Source organism: Arvicola amphibius, chromosome 3, assembly GCF_903992535.2.
Source record: "Arvicola amphibius chromosome 3, mArvAmp1.2, whole genome shotgun sequence".
Classification (NCBI taxonomy): Eukaryota; Metazoa; Chordata; class Mammalia; order Rodentia; family Cricetidae; genus Arvicola; species Arvicola amphibius.
This window is the reverse complement of record NC_052049.1, coordinates 176871101-176888585: the sequence shown is the minus strand read 5'-3', so window position 1 is coordinate 176888585 and position 17485 is coordinate 176871101. Positions and strand designations below refer to the sequence as shown.

The window sequence follows — 17485 nt, the reverse complement described above, 5'->3', positions numbered from 1 at the left end:
TAAACAGCCTATTTATAAATCCCCATATGCACGGTCAAATGACTGTCAACAGAGATGCCAAGACCATCCAAAAGAGAATGGATCATCTTTCCAATAAACTGGAATTTCATACTTGGATAAAGTCAGACCTTTCAGACTACACTATATAGAAAGCTAGCTCACATCACAACTGAGACAGCTCGGTTGTCAAAGGCTAGGCTCATAACCAAAACATCAAAAGTTAACATAGGATGCATCAAAGCCTAAATATATGAACTACAAATCTTTTCAAAGGAAACACACAGGAGGAGCTGGAGAGATAGCTCAGTAGTTAAGAGCACTGTCTGCTCTTCCAGAAGACCAGGGTTCAATTCCCAGCACCTGTATGGCAGTTCATAGTTGTCTGTAACTCCAGTTCCAGGGGATCTGACACCTTCACACTAACGCACATAAAATAAAAAGTTAAATAAATTATTTTAAAAAAGGAAAGAAAACACACAGGAAAACCATCATGACATAGGATTTGACAAACATTTCTTGCTAAATTTGACAAAATTAAAGACAGTAAAAGGAATAGACAAACCAGATTTCACCAAATTTCAAATTCTGTGCATCAAAGCACACTATTAGCAAAGTAAAACAGCAATCAACAGGAGAAAACATTTGTAAACGAAGGGTAGATGTCTAGGACATATAAAAACTGAAACGCAGTAACAACAAATCAAAGGCCAGTACGATGGCTCAGCAGGTGAAGGTGTTTTCCACCACGTCTGAGAACCTGAGTTTTCCCTACAAACCTATGTAAACATGGGAGGAGAGAACATCCACAGAGTTGTCTTCTAACCTCTGCATGAATGCTGTGAGCACCTGAACACACATCCATATACATACCCCAACACTGTGTCTCTGTGTATGTGCATACTAAATATATAAATACTAATAAAACATGTCTTAAAAGATGCAGGGCTAGAGATACGTGGTTAAGAGCACTGGATGCTCTTTCAGAGAACATAAGCTCTGTTCAGCACCAACATGGCAGCTCACAACCATCTGAACTCCAGCTCCAAAGGGAGCTGATGTCATGTGGCCTTCCTCCAAGTGTACTTACTGCATGCACACGGTTCCACAGGCATACATGAGGCAAAACATCCATATACATAAAATAATTTTTAATTAAGAGATGGGCCAGGTGCTGGGCGGTGGTGGCACATGCCTTTAATCCCAGCACAGGAGGCAAAGACAGGCAAATTTCTGTTAGTTTGAGGTCAGTGTCGTCTACAAAGTGAGTTCCAGCATAGCCAGGGCTAGACAGAGAAACCCTGTCTCAAAAAAATAAAAAAAAATAGAGATGTGCCAGGAATGGCAGGTGTGGTGGCACACAACTTTAATCTCAGCACTGGAAAGGAAAAGGCAAGGCCAATATGTTCTACAAAGACGCAAGTAGCCAATAAGTAGACAAAAAGATACTCAGCATCATCACTAATCCAAAATCACAGTGAAATATATTTACTTCACAAACTCCTCAAGACAGCTTTCATGGAAGCTGAGCATGGTGTGCACTCTGGAGGTAGAGGCAGGCAGATCTCTGTGAGTTTCAAGGCCAGCCTGGTCTACAAAGTGAATTCCAGGACAGCTAGAGCAGTTACACAGAGAAACCCTGTCTTGAAAAACTAAACCAAAACAAAACAAAACAAAGATGGCTTTCATGTTCATGAGCAAGAACAAAATAATAATAATAATAATAATACAATAAAGAAAAGAGAAGATAACAAGTGTTGGTAGACAAAATGTTTGTGTACTGCTCGTGGGAAAGCAAGATGATACAGCCACGTGGAAAACAGCATGGTAATTCTTTAAATATTTAGACATACAATTATCATAATTCAACAGCTCCCTTTCAGGCTATATACACAAAATAACAAACTGGGACTTAAATACACAGCCATATACCCACATCCTTGGTAGTATTATTCACAATAACCAAAAGGTGGGAGACCTAAATGGCAATCAACAGAAGTCAAACATGGATGCTTCAACATGAATGACTTTGATGGCATTATGCTATATAAAATAAGTCAGACACAGAGGACAAATATGTGATTCCAGAAATAAGTGCGGTACCTAGAGTAGAGTAGTTAAATCACAGAGCCAAAAGTAGCAAAGTGGCTGCCAAGGGTTAGAGGAAGTGAGTAGTTACGGTCTGGTGCACAGTTTTCAGTCTAAGGTGAAAAAAAAGTTCTGGAGATAGATGTTTGGGTGGCTGCACCACAATCTGAATGTACTGTAATGCCATGAAATTGTACAATTACACATGGTTTAAGGGGTTAGGGTGGAGATCAGTGGCAGTGGGTTTGTATAGCATACACAAGGACCTGGACCCAGTCCCCAGCACTCAAGAGTGGAAGGGTGGAAGAGACTTAAATTTTACATTGTATACATTTTCCACAATGAAAAGAATGGGAAAACTCAATATGTTAATGATATTTAAGTTTACCACAATCAAAATAAATAAATAAATAAATAAACAAACAAACAAACTGGTGTGGATTGCAAGGGATGAATTTGGCAAGACAAGGAGACAATGACCTCATTTCCTTGATTGTCCACATAAATAAAGCATTATCCATAAGATAGGGGAAAAATTCATTTGAAACTGAAATATTTGCCTATCTTTAATCTTATAACCATTGAATTACTTAGCTGGAGTACTTAATTTTATTTTAAAAATGGTAATAAACATGTCTTTGCTAAGTTTATTCAATTTTATTCAACATAGGTCATTTAAACCATTTAACAGGAAAATAAGTATCTTAACATCTAACTGTCTGTAGACAGTATACTTTAATTCTTAGCTGTTAAAATATTTCTATTTGAAAGTGGGACTACAGAAAGAATAACAAACTGCTTGTAAGTATCTTAAAAATTAAATGCTTCAAAAGCACTAAATATATCCATCACATCAAAACTAGTTGAAAATGTGACGCTCATATGAAGAGACACTAAGATACACAAGGTTCAAGGTGGAAACAATGGCGAAAGTGAAGTATGTGGTCCTTTCAGTTCCCTTCCCAGAAAATAAAAACACCCTGATGTGCACTTGGGTTTCCCCCGATCTTTCACATCCTCAGCTCACCCTGAGTTCTACTTGTTTTGTCTTATTGTTCTAGGGGAGACAGACTGGGAGCAGAAGAGATGATAGGAACAAACCAGCTAACAGAAGAAAAAGAAACTACTGGTCATTTTGCACTCCCTACATTGAACCCTAAAGGCATCATCATGAAATGCTAATGACCACACAACTAAATTCCTGAAGTAACAACATAATTTAATTCGAATGACCAGGAAACCTTTTACAGGATCACATCTATAAATTATACATGCAAGCTGAATCCTTCAGAAACCCTTGACTGTAGTACAGCTCAGCAGTGAAATACAGTCTTGAACCTTGGTCACAGGGTGTAACAGTAAGTTGTTCAACAGCTCTCTAGTCAAAGTGAGATCACCTAAAGAACTTTAAACCTAAGTGCTCACTAAACAAACAAACAAAAAAAAACCCACCAAGGTTTTCATGCAGCACTACACAGCACAAGGAGATAACTATGCAACCTGTTAAAAACCAAGAGTTTAAAGGTACAAACAACTTTCCAAAAATAAGAAAATAAGTAACAGAAAACAAAAACCTACATACTAAAACATAAAACACCTAGATACTAGAATATGTAATACAGACGCTCAGCAGATTTTCACCCCAAAACTTAACCCCAGTCTTCTGAAGGCAAATGATCTTCATAACTCCCTCTTCTGCAGTTGCCACTTTCCCTAAACCGCAGGTCTTCCTGACTTGCAGCAGGGCCAGGCCAGATTACAGTTATGTGGTAGATCTGTCAGGCAAGTTTTGACAGGGCCTCAAAATAGACCCTGGACACCATCCAGGGAAACTGCCACTCAGGAGTTCCAGCTTCACCACACTTGAGCCTCTCAGTACTTATTTCTCGCTGGTCTCTCATTTCAAAAAGACAAATGCTCCTGAACCTCACCCTGGACGTGAGTCACCTATACAATTTCAAATTTAAATTCTGAACCTCCCTTATTCTGCTCACCAACTCTGTGCAGAATAGTCTAAATCTATACCTATTTCCTCTTTGACAAAGGAATTCACCAACACTGCTCTGGATTGCAGAGGGATTTCTGGCTCTCGGGTCCCATCACCTAGTCTACCTTGAATAGACAAATTAGGATGTGAAAGATAAGGAAGAAACAGTGTGTCATTTATTTCTTTTATGACTAATTTCAGTTAACTTTAGCAGAGCAAAAACATAAACTATATAAAGCTGTTTTTTATTTTTTGTTGTTTTATGTATTTAGCCCTAACAGGCCTAGAACTGGCTATACAGACTTGACAGATATCTGCTCTGCCTCCCAAATGCTGGGATTAAAGGTGTGTGCCACCATACCCCACTATATAAAAGTTTTTAGTTAACATAAAATATAAACTCTGAAATAAACCTAAAAGGTACAGTCATTTTACCATATATAAGTGGTTTGTGTTTGTCGACACCAGGGTTAAACTATGGTATTTTGACATATACCAGTTCAAATTAATTATCTGACATTCAAAAATGTCTTAAATTGACTTATAAAACACATTTGAGACAAGGTCTTATTGCATGCTGTATAGACTGTGGTAGCCTCGAACTCTCAAAAACCTGGCTTAGCTTCCCAAATGCTGACAACAGGCACATGATATGAAGCCCAGTTCACAGTAAAGTAATTTCTAAAATTCTTCCTCCTCCTGTGGCTGAGAAAACATTATCTTCTATTATAAAACTGAGTCTAGTGTAAAACGAATTTCTCATGTTCACAACCTCACCAACCTCAATTAGAACTACATGCCACAGGTATACCTACAAACTGCCAAACACTTGTTCAAAAGTTTTTCTGTAGCACTGTTTACAGAAAGACGACTAAAAATGACCTAATGTTTAGTAGTACGGATTTAGTAAAACTACAGAAAATTAATAAATCCAGTCTGCAGAAAGGAAACTTTTTTTCCTCATATGACAGTTTCTTTATACATGTCTTATCAGTCTTTAAAAGGCTCACAAACGCCACTGGACCCATATCACCAGCATTTCTTTCTATATATGTCATTTCCCCTCTTTCCACTGTCTCTGTTTTTACCTATTTCTTTCCCTACCCCTGGACTAAAAGAAGAGCACACAGGCCGCAAGTCTCCGTGACTACCCAAGAAACAGCATTCTCTCAGTTCCCCATGCCAACCACCAGAATGAATAACTGAACAAATGAAAACATAGCACATAAGCCCAGTTTTGCAATTTATAGTTTTAGTTTAAAATATAATTGTTTTTAAGTCTAGACTAATTTACTGTTGAGCAAAAGTTTGAAAGGTTAAAGTGCAAAGTGCAATGTCAATCACTCATTTCCCAAGATAGTCCTCCCACCTATTAGCCTTCAGGGAGAAAACTGGACAAAGGGATGAAGATATTTCACTCACAGAGTAAATTCTGCTCAATTCCTTCCCTTCTAAGGTTTTAAAAGCTGAGCTTTGAATGTTAGTTAGAGTATTCTTTATCTGCAAACTGGATAAGGTAGTATGTCTTCCCAGCAAAGGGATCGATTCCCCCATCCACTCTCCAGAGAGAAAACACCTAAAAGGGGAGGGAAGGGGGAGGAGGAGGGGAGGGAGGGGGGAGGAGGAGGGAAGGAGATGGAAATTTTTTAAATATAAAAAAAATAAACCATGAGGAAAAAAAAAAAAACACCTAAAAGGAAAAGGCTGCAAACCACATTGCTCTGTAGGGATAGCAGATAGCACTCCTTGGATAAGGACAGAACAATTTTCTTTCCTTTTCAACAATCCTCATCAACGGGCTCACTCCCACCTCACACAAGAAGTCTCACCCCACCTCATTATCACATTGTCAGCTCTGCTCCTTCTCACTCGAGGAACAGGTAAGCAATCCACAAAGACCTCTGCCAGAACTCACTCCCTCCTTCTTCATGAAACACTTGTTTCTGTATTGCAAAAAAAAATGATACCCTACCAAATAAATTTCCTATCTCTTTTCCTTCACTATGGAGATTCTTTAAAGTATTTATGTATCAAGACTGTCCCCAGTAAGGTTTTCACAAGGGATTTTCCAATGGGAATCTTTGTTTACAGGGAACAGAAACTCCTAAGCCATCATCTTATCAGCAAGACAAAACCAAAAAGCAACATTAGGGAACACTCTGAATGTAAGAATGGATACCCAAAGTGAAGAAGATGCCAAAATGTGGTCAAAGAATTAAAGGAATGTCTTTCTTAAGCAACAACAATAAACTAAACTTGATATTACTTTCCAATTAATCAATAGGACTTCTAACTGTCAATCAAGGTAAAATAGTCAGGTCTCTACAAAAAAAAAAAATCGGGCAAACAGGTCATCACTATCAAGAACTGTTATTTTGCATCTCATTTTGAAAGACTAAAATGATCAAATTACACTGCAGCAATAAAAAATTTCTAGTTTGAAATTAATTGATTCTAAAAATAAACCAAAACTTCAATACACAATTCCTTCCAGAACAGAAGTTAGTGTAGACTCATTCAACATTTTTCAGGCTAGAATGCCAAGTTCTGCAGCTTCCCACTCCAAAGCTGTTTTATATAGTACAGACTCTCCCACAGTATTTCTTCGTACCTCAGTGTCCGTAGCTCTCCTTTCCGCTGACATTCATTTGGCATCGAAACCCCTTCATTTGTCTTCCCACATCTGGTTAAAAAAAAGGGGGCAGGGGAGTAAAAATCACAGCAGTCCATGTAGTAACTAACAAAGGATTATAAATCAAAACATTCTGCAAGCTTTTAAGTTTTATTTCCAACCGCAGTGCATGACAATAACCACCCAACAACAGACAGAACCAAACATTAAACATCACTTGCTACAAAAAGAGTAAAATTATCTAATTAAACGGGGAGAAACCAACTTAGCTTTCCACTATTTCAATATGAAGATCCGTATCAATGATTCACACAGTGAGTGTGACCTCACTTCCTACATGAATCACACTTTCCAAAAGTCTTATTCGGTATGGGTCTATTAAACAGAGGAGGTCATCATCTCTCTGTAGCTGCTAAACAGAGCGTGATGCAGGTTATACCGGGATAGCTCTTCAAGACACTCAAGCCCTGGTAAACTTGGCCAGCTAACTCTCCCTAAACTGCAGCTTTTCACACCTTCTCCTCCGGGATACACTGGGGTTTGAGGAACCGGCAAGCACTGATTAAGAATGTATCCATCCGTACCCTGCACTCTAGCTCCTCGTTCCTTTTCTGCATCTCTTCCCATTGTGGCAACACAGCACAAATAGCGGTCACTCTTTATCCTTATACCGCTTGGAGTAAATCAGCCTACTGTACAAAAACTGTGACAAAAATGCTGAGTCACTAAATGGGAAAATCAAAAAGCGCTACAAATAATGAAAGTTTAGGGTGCCCTTTAGTCATATGTTCCAGCATTTTGTCTGTACGTCTCGAGGTGGGAAGAAAAATACATAAAGCAAACACTTGAACTTTTCTCCTCTATTTTCTTACGTCCCCTGTTTCCTGCTGGACAGCCACAGCAAAGGAAAACCAGGCCTGACTAGAGCTATGGAACTCCACTCCACAGTGTGGGTGTAAATAACGCCCCGTATTAGTCAAGCATTAACCCTGGCCGTCCTGCCCTGAGTCTGTTAAGCCCGCGCTTCAATTCAGATCAAGAAGGAAGCACGGGGGGGGGGGGGGGTATCTCATTTTAAAAAGCTACGCCCTCCACCGGCTTGACACGGTTCCCGGGGCGGCTCCTCCCGGGACAGAGAGAGGACAGAGGGAATGTGGCGCTGGGAGCAACGGGAGCTGGGGCACCCAGCTGTCCCAAATGATGCCCGGTCCAAGGGGCGTAACCCCTTCTTTCCTCGCGGGGGGGGTGGTGGGGGCGGGAGCCGGCGACTCGCCAGGCGACCCCAGCCCGGAGCAGCGCCTCGGGACAGCCGGGCCGGTCGCCTGCCCTTACCTGCGTGTGGAGCGGGCTGAGGCAGCGGCGCCGCCCGGAAGGGCCGGAGCGGCCGCCCGGGAGCGGGGCGAGGGGCGCGGCGGCCACACTCGGTCCCGACACCGTCCACCGCGCGGGCCGCAGGGAGGCAGAAGAAGGGCTCCTCGCGCCGCGGCCGGTCACGCAGCCACACTAGGATTCCCTTCCCGCCGCGGCCGAGACGGCGAACGCGACCCGGGATGAGCCGCAGCCCGAGCGGCGGCTGCAGCTGCGGTGGTGGCGGGGCAGAGGGGCGGGGCCACCGGCCGGCGACCCGTTCACCCGGAAGTAGTTGTGGAGGGCGGCGGGTTGACGGTGCGCGCCGCACAGAGGGTACCGCCTGGATCGCGGAGCGGCGGGTGCGCCTCGGATGATGGAGCCGGTGGCGGGGAAGGCGACTCGCTATCGCTCAAGCCCAGCCTGGTCCCGAGAGTTGGTACCGGAGCTTTTCGTGGCCGTACTTAGCCTGGTGGCCTCTAAGCGGTCTGGCGGCACGACTTGGGGGTAAGTGAGACACCTGGCGCGCCGACTGTGGGCAAGGATGAGGAGGGTGGGTGTGGCTGGCGAGATGAAAATACCTGATTTTAGAGAGATTTCCAGCTAAGGCTGTAGCCCAGTTTTTAGGGTGCTTGCTTAGTATACCTGTAGCCTTGGGTTCCATTCCCAGCATAAAACCAGGTATGTTGTCCCAGGTACTCCGGAGCCTGTGGCAGAGCGTCGGAGTTTGAATCACCATAATGAGACCCGTTCACACACATGTGTGCACCAAACTGTGGGCCTGTCCTTCAATCCCACATATCTGGAAGCCCAACAGGCTCAAAGTTCAAGGCACCGGAAGACCAGCGCCTGCTCTCGGGGAAACTTGCCTTCTAATTGAGTAGATGAGCATGAGCAGATAAACAAGGTAATGACAGATTGTTGTGAAACTCAGCAGCAAGCAATGGTGAGAAGTTTTTGAGGGTGGGGTCTCTGGCTGGGGAAGATGGTCAGAGAAGACCTCTAGCAGGAAGTGATAGTTGATCAGGTATCTGGGGGAAAGGGCACAAAATGCTCTTGGACTCAACCTCCCACCTACGAAGACGGCAGATTTCAGAAGCCCACGGACAAGCCCACGGGTTCCATTTTAGGATTTTGTCTAATGGCTTCGAGAAGAGCGTACTGGGTTGGCCATTCCCGCTGAGATATCAAAGGCTTGGTCAGCCTTAGAGTTCATGGGGCTGTCATACAGCATCAATCCTGGAGGTTCAGCACACGGAAAGGTATGCTAAGACAAACTGTGTATATCTGTCTGTCTGTCCACACACTCTTGGCATACATGAGGAACAACCTCGGGTGATTCCTCAAGACCCATGAACCCCCGCCCCCCCTCCTTTTTTTTAAAGACATTAAATCTTTCATTGACCTGGAATTCACCAGGTCGGCAAAGCCGGCAGCCTCTCCTGGGCTGGGATTACAGGCATGCGCCACCACACCTGGCTCTTTTTCTGTAAAAATAGGCATTGAGAAAGTGTTCTGAAGCAGCTTTAGAAGTTCACCGTTACCTCTCCTTCATATGTTGCCATCTTTGGCAACAGAAACAGCAGCTGGTCCTCTTGTAAGAGCCGTAGTGTCAAATGATTCGAATGTTGAGCGGAATGCTGGGACCGACACTAACGTTCTATCATTACCAGGAGTTCCTGACGCAGTCTGGAACCCTGGGTTACATTGTGGGCAGTCTTTCTCTGCACATTAACTACTTTCTGCCAAAAATATCTGTTCCCAGATCTCTTTGGAATATTTTGACATGTGAATGCCCCAGGTCTGCGTGGGCTGGCTGCTCTGGGGATATATTAATAGATGAAGGAAAATTTTGCAAATGTTTATGCAGCTTTGGAGAATAAGATGGCTAGATCTGTACCTATTTATTCTTTCTTCAACAAATCTTTCAGTTTTCCTTGATGTCAAGAAATAAAGCTTTTCCATTTTTAATAATAAATACTCATTGCTATGTTTACTTGCCTGAATCAGGTATTATACTTTTTATTTCTGTTATTGTGTTAGTTAGTTAGTTAGTTAGTTAGTTAGTTAATTTTTTGAAACAGGGTTTCCCTTTGTTAACAGCCCTGGCTATCCTGGAACTCACAGAAATCCTCCTGCCTCTGCCTCCCGAGTGCTGGGATTAGAGTTATGTGCCGCCACCACCACCCAGCTATTTCTACTGTTGTAATAGGTGAAAATCGATATATTTTTACATAAATTTCTCTTAATAACACTAATGTGTTTTTCATGTTTCTCTTGTCTTTTCATATTTTTAGACAAAATTGTCTTGGCAAAAGCAATACTATGTTTCTTTGTTTGAAACACATATCTGGAAGCATCATCAGTTCAAACATTAAAAATAAGATGCTAGGATTGTGTTTGCTTGCACTAGATCAAGCCAGTCAAAATTTTAGCATGGGTGGCAGAGGAGGAGCTCCTGAGACTGCAACCTTGGAACCAAGGAGCTATTGGCAACTGTTGGCCGCTGAAAAAAAGAGAGTAACTTTTCTGTGGTGTGGCCATGCCCCGGTGGATGGCCCCACACCTGTGTACGTATGGCCAACAATAATTGGACTCAGGGGCTGGAAAGATGGCTCAGTGGCTAGGAATACATACTGCTCTTTCAAAGGCCTAAGTTTGACTTCTAGCACCCACGCTGTGTGGCTTATAACCATCTCTCACCCCAGCTCAAGGGAAATCTGCCACCTCTGGCCTCCCTGGGCACCTGCACTCACTTGTACATATTCACACAGACACACACATGTGCATATAATTAAAAATAAAAAATAAACAATAAAAATAATTGGTCAGGACTATTAATAATAATAATTTTAAAGTTGAGAGAAAAATGGATTCTAAGGTCCCAGGGGGAAAATAGAGGGAGGAAGTGGGTGGGGGTAGATAAGATCAAAATACATTATGTGCAAGTATGAAATTTTCAAAATATAAAAAGATCTTTTAATGGGCTGCTTGGACTAGGGAAATGGTTCCACAACTAAAACACTTATATGCCCAGAATCCACATACATGCTAGGCAAGTGTAGAATTCACCTGTAATCCTAGCATTAGAAAGCAAAGACAGGCTCTCCAGGGCAAGCTGGCTAGCCAGGCAAGTCATATCCATGAACTTGGTGTTGGACTGAGAAACCCTACCTCAATGAATATGGTACACACACCTACACGTTTGTTAACACAAGTGTACGTGGCTCGTGTACACAAGAAAAAGTAGGCTGCCACTTTGTAAGTCAATGTGTGTGCGTGTACATGCGTGTGTGTTGGGAGCATTTTTAAATTTTTTGTTTTCTTCTTAATAAGCCTATGGAAACCTATTAATATAATTGTCATAGGCTATGTATGTTTATTTTTTATTCTTATAAAATTTCCTTGTCTAGATTTATCATTTTCTTTTAATATCATCTGTGTGTGTGCAAGTGTCTTACACAAATTTCCTTATTAGTATCTTCTTACATACCTATAGTCATTTTGTTCTGTTTTGTGGTTTTTCAAGACAGAGTTTCACTGTGTAACCCTGACTATCCTAGAACTCACTCTGTAGACCAGGTTGGCCTCATACTTACAGAGATCCACCTGCTTCTGTCTCCTGAGTCCTGGGATTAAAAGTATGCATCATCACGACCCGGCTCCTATAGTGCATTTTTAAATCTAGATTTTTAGTTTTTGTTTCATATTAAAAAAGGTTCCACTTTACAGTAATTCATTTCTGTGTTATTCATTTGGTTATATTTGATTTGGCTCTTTTCCTTTACTAAATAAGCAGATGTCAATAGCTAATAAATCTGCCATGTTTCTCATCTCAGATTATGTTTATTTTTCAAAATTCTGCCAGAGCCAGGTCTGGTGGTTATATTAGTTCCTCATCTGTTACTGTAATAAAACACTGACTGAGGCTGTATACAGAAGGAAGGGTTGTTTGGGCTTATGATTCCAGAAGGACAAGATGCCATCACCAGCACAGGGAGTGTCAAGCATGGCAGCAGGGGCAGCAAGCTGAGAGCTGATCTTGATCCACAGGCATGAAGCAGAGGGAACAACTGTTCGGTCCCAAAGAAACACACAGAGGCCTACATTAATCATAAACTGGTTGGCCTGTTAGTTAAGGCATCTTTTTAACTCTTATATCCTATGTTAACCCATAATTCTTGTCTGTGTCAGCCACATGGCTTGGTACCCTTTATCAGTGAGGCATTCTCATTTTGCTTCCTCTGCATCTGGGTTACGACTGTGATGACTGCAGACTGACTCTTTCCTCTTCCCAGAATTCTCCTGTTCTGGTGGCCCCACCTATACTTCCTGCCTGGCTACTGGCCAATCAGCATTTTATTAAAGCAATACAAGCAACAGATCTTTACAGTATAGAAGACCATTGTCCCACAGCACCCCCCCTTTTTCTCAAAACAAAAACTCTGAATCTAATCTCTTTTGATAAGCTTTTCTCCTGACTATTATCCATAGTAACTTGTAACCAACACTCTAAACAAAGACAAACATCCATAATCCATTTTTTGGGGGCGGGGGGAATATGGGCATAGTTTTTCAGGCTACTTCCTGCTGACTGGGTGGTGCTGATAATTTTATAGGGACCTAAAGAAAATTTAGAATTATGATCAAGTCCTGACTGGAGTATTCTGTGAGGTTTGATCATCTCAGCCAGCAGTCTTGAAACTGTTCTGGATGTAGAACTCAGACATCTGGGCCATCTGCTCCTATCGGAGATTTCTCAGGGGATCTTCCTTGATCAAACCTGACTTATCCTAACCCAGAATGAATCCACAGCCTCTCATTTCCTGTGGTAACAAAAGCAAAGCCTTTTCTCCAAAGTAACATATCTTTTGATTTAAATTTTGAAGCTTAAACTCTATTTCTTTTCTTTTTATTTTTAATTTTTGGTTTTTGAGACAGGGTTTCTCTGTGTATCTTTGACTGTCCTGGCACTCACTCTGTAGACCAGGCTGTCCTTGAATTTACAGAGATCTGCCTGCCTCTGTCTCCCAAGTGCTGGGATTAAAGGTGTGTACCACCACACCCAACTTCTCTCTTTCTTTTTTAAAGGACTTTATCCTTTTTCTCTTCTCTCCCAAGCCTACATGTATTTTTAAACACACTATAAACCATTTAGAGGTTTTTTTCATCTGAATCTATCTTTACTGTATCTCTCTCTTTTTCTGACCACATGAGTCTTTAATTTGCTAAGCCATGTGGCTAGGATTAAAGCCATGGCTTTGACAGTTGGATCCACCCTATCCCTTAGCTTTCTGAGAGTCTAGTCTCATGCAGGAGGTACTTGCTGGAGCCATGTTTATTGCCACGATTCTATGGCGTTTCAAGGTCCCTGCCACCACCAAGAAGCATGATGTTCTTGGCTATTCATAAATACCATTTAAATGTTTTGTGGTGGAGCCTCTTAAAAGAGCTGCAAGGTTTTTACAACTAAAGCTGAGTTAGGAAGTCTCTCTTAAATGAGATATCCTTGACTCTAACAAACAGAGCCCACCTGAGAAAGTGCTGCTACCAAGAAGGCTTGCTTAACTCCATTCTTTTGTGTCTAAAATTCCTTCCCAAACTCAGGTTTTAAGTGGATTTATTTGTCCGTGTTGGCACCATTTGTTGACTGAGGTTTTTGTCCCTCCAGGTCCCACAGCCGTTCAGTCCCAAAGAAACACACAGAGGCCTACATTAATCATAAACTGGTTGGCCTGTTAGCTCAGGCTTCTTATTAACTAATTCTTACATCCTACATTAACCCATAATTCTTGTCTGTGTCAGCCACATGGCTTGGTACCCTTTATCAGTGAGGCATTCTCATCTTGCTTCCTCTGCATCTGGGTTACGACTGTGATGACTGCAGACTGACTCTTTCCTCTTCCCAGGATTCTCCTGTTCTGGTGGCCCCACCTATACTTCCTGCCTGGCTACTGGCCAATCAGCATTTTATGAAAGCAATAAGCAACAAATCTTTACAGTGTAGAGAACCATTGTCCCACAGTAAACAACCTATAAATGGCATGAGTCTTTAAACTCTGAATGCCCAGCCCAGTGACATACTTCCTTCAATAAGCCACACATCCTAAACATACCAAACATCACCACCAAACGGTGACCAAATATTCAAAGACGTGAGCATATGTGGAGCATTCTCACTCAGACCACCACAGTGACTCACTCCTGTAATCTAGCACTTGAAGTGTTGAGACGGGATTACTGAAAGGCCAGCCTGGGCTAAAGAGTGAGAGTTTATCTATAAATTAATTAATTAATTAATTTAAATTTCCAGACAGACAACAAAATTGAAAATTCCTCATTGTAAAATTGTTTTACTTTACTTTGTAAGATTTTAACTTTATACTGTCCCATGTCATTCTACCACCAATAAATTCTTCTATAAACCTGTGTGTGTATTCTAATACATCTGATCAAAAATATTTTTAGAGGTCAGTGTTAAAGTGAAAGGAAAGAGAGCCCTCCCTTGACTGGAGAGGAAAAATATGTAAACCCTGCTGGTTTTGTTAATGTGATATAATCTTAGATATCTTTCTGCTACTGAGCACTATGAGCAAGGCAGCATATAGAAGAAAGCATTTAAGGGGCTTACAGTTTCAGAGGGTGGGTCCATCGCCATCATGACAGAGAGAATGACAGTAGGCAAGCAGACATGGCACTGGACCAGGAACAGAGACCTCACATGATCATGATCATGTGGCTCATGATCCACAAGCATGAGGTAGAAAGCTAACTGAGGCTTTTGAAACCTCAAAGCCAGCCCAGTGTAAAACATTTTTGCCAACATGGCCGTATTTCCTAATCCTTCCCAAACACTTCCACCACCTGCAGTCCACACATTCAAATAGATATAAAACCTTTGGGGACCATTCGTATTCAAATTATCACACAAATGTAGACATATCTGAGAAGAGAGATTATTAGTTAAGAAAACGCCTCCCTTAGAATTTCTGTAGGCAAGTCTGTGGAGCATTTTCCGATGATTGGGATGAGAAGGTCCAGCTCACTAAGGTGGTGCCACTCCTGAACAGGTGGTCCTAGGTTGTATAAGAAAGCAGACTGAGCAAGTAAGCAGCAAACCCATGGCTTCTGCCTCAGATCCCGTCTCCAGGTTCCTGTCTTGAGTCATACCCTGATGTAGCTCATAAATGGACTGTTAGCTAGAAGTATAAAATGAAATAAACCCTTTCCTCCCCAAGTTCTTTTTGGTTATGCTCTTTATTATAGCAATAGAAGCAAAACTAGGAAAATACCCGAGCATCAAAACAAGAACACCATAACCTTTTAATGCAGGATCCCATGAGCAATTCTGGCTCTGTACAGATTCTTCCAGAAGGGGCAGCTCACCTTTTAGTCCTAAGAATAAACAAGGAAGTATAAAGTACTTTCATTAGTCTTAAAAGAGAGGAAAGACTGATAAGAAGAAAGAAACTGTTTCGGTATCAATTTCATTTGAATGCCTATCACAGATAATCAAGTGGTGTCTCTTTCTGCACTTATAAATGAGCAATAAAACTATATATTGTGGCTTACTTATCAAACTTTACTCCATCGTATAACCAAGTACACAGGCAATAGAAACATGGCCATAAAATAGAATCTCTCCCCTTAAGAAGCTCAAATACCACCATTTCTGTGTAATACACTTTTAGATTTTTTTTTCCCTTAGGATCCTCCTGTGTCTACTTCCCTGACACCAAGAAGACAGATGTGCATGACTGTGCCCAGCCTTTTTTATTATTATTTTTAAAGTTATTTTTTATTGATATTTATTGAGCTCTACATTTTTCTCTGCTCCCCTCCCTGCATCTCTCCCCCCACCAAGGTCTCCATACTCCCAATTAACTCAGGAGATCTTGTCTTTTTCTACTTTCTACTTCCCATGTAGATTATATCTATATAAGTCTCTCTTAGTGTACATATTATTGTCTAGGTTCTCTGGGATTGTGGTTTGTAGGCTGGTATTCTTTGCTTTATGTTTAAAAACCACCTATGAGTGAGTACATGTGATAATTGTCTTTCTGTGTCCGGGCTACTGCACTCAAAATAATGTTTTCTAGCTTCATTCATTTGCTCGCAAAATTCAAAATGTCATTATTTTTTTCTGCTGTGTAGTACTCTATTGTGTAAATGTACCACATTTTTCTTACCCATTCATCAGTCAAGGGGCATTTAGGTTTTTTCCAGGCTCTGGAAATGACAAACAAAGCTACTATGAACATAGTTGAGCCCATGTCCTTGTGACATGATTGAGCATCCTTTGGATATATACCCCAAAGTGGTATTACTGGGGTCTTGAAGGAAGGTTGTTTCCTAATTCTCTGAGAAATCGCCACACTGACATCCAAAGGGGCTGTACCAGCTTACATTCACACCAGCAATGCAGAAGTATTCCCTTTTCCCCACAACCTCTCCAGCATAAGTTGTCATCAGTGTTTTTGATCTTGGCCATTCTTACAGGTGTAAGATGGAATCTCAGAGTTGTTTTGATTTGCATTTCTCTGATGACTAAGGATGTTGAGCATTTCCTTAAGTGTCTTTCAGCCATTTTAGATTCCTCTGTTGAGAGTTCTCTGTTGAGGTCTGTACTCCATTTTTTATTGGATTATGTGATCTTTTGGTGTCCAATTCCTTGAGTTTTTTGTATATTTTGGAGATCAGACCTCTGTCTGATGTGGGGTTAGTGAATATCTTTTCCCATTCTGTAGGCTGTCGTTTTGTCTTGTTGAACGTGTCCTTTGCTTTACAGAAGCTTTTCAGTTTCAGGAGGTCCCATTTATTAATTGTTTCTCTCAGTGTCTGTACTGCTGCGGTTCTATTTAGGAAGTGGTTCCCTGTGCCAATGCGTTCAAGTGTACTTCCCACTTTCTCTTCTGTAAGGTTCAGTGTGGCTGGCTTTATGTTGAGGTCTTTGATCCATTTGGACTTGAGTTTTGTGCATGGTGATAGATATGGGTCTATTTTCATTCTTCTACAAGTTAATATCCAGTTATGCCAGCACCACTTGTTAAATATGCTTTCTTTTCTCCATTTGATTTTTTTCTTCTTTATCAAAGATCAGGTGTTCAAAGATGTGTGGATTGATATTCGGGTCTTCTATTTGGTTCCATTGGATCTCTTGTCTGTTCTCATGCCAAGATTTATTTTTATGGGTATGTAGGTTTTGCCTACATGTATGTATGTGTACCACATGCATGCTTGGTACCCTCAGAGATCATATCCCCACATCCTCTGACCTCTGCTCTCAAAGGCAGCATGCTCACATCCACATTATACATATACAATAGCAAATGAATTTTTAAATGGTTGCATTCATCTTGGACAGGGAAGAAGGGAGATGTGGGGAGGTTGGGGTTAGAAAGACAACTAGATGTCCTAAGAGAGTTGACTGGAGA

The 17485-nt window shown here is 41.5% G+C and overlaps 1 protein-coding gene and 1 long non-coding RNA gene across 6 annotated transcripts in view; one reads left to right on the top strand and one right to left on the bottom strand.

The window, feature by feature from the left end:
• The window catches only part of Lrrfip2 (LRR binding FLII interacting protein 2), a 113081-nt gene extending 104776 nt beyond the window's left edge, over window positions 1-8305 (bottom strand). For 4 of the 5 annotated variants that reach the window (XM_038322642.2, XM_038322646.2, XM_038322643.2 and 1 more), the window contains exons 1-2: window positions 8037-8305; window positions 6684-6755 (exon numbers count right to left, since the gene is read on the bottom strand). The gene's annotated coding sequence lies outside the window, so the exon portion shown is untranslated. Of the gene's footprint in view, window positions 1-6683; window positions 6756-7288; window positions 7619-8036 lie in introns of those variants that run through there. The other variant, XM_038322641.2, reaches the window with a different exon arrangement.
• On the top strand, window positions 8093-10029 carry LOC119809664. Its single transcript, XR_005284666.2, has 2 exons — window positions 8093-8558; window positions 8747-10029. It is a non-coding gene; the product is annotated as an uncharacterized LOC119809664 (long non-coding RNA).
• The last annotated feature ends 7456 nt before the right edge of the window (window positions 10030-17485 follow it).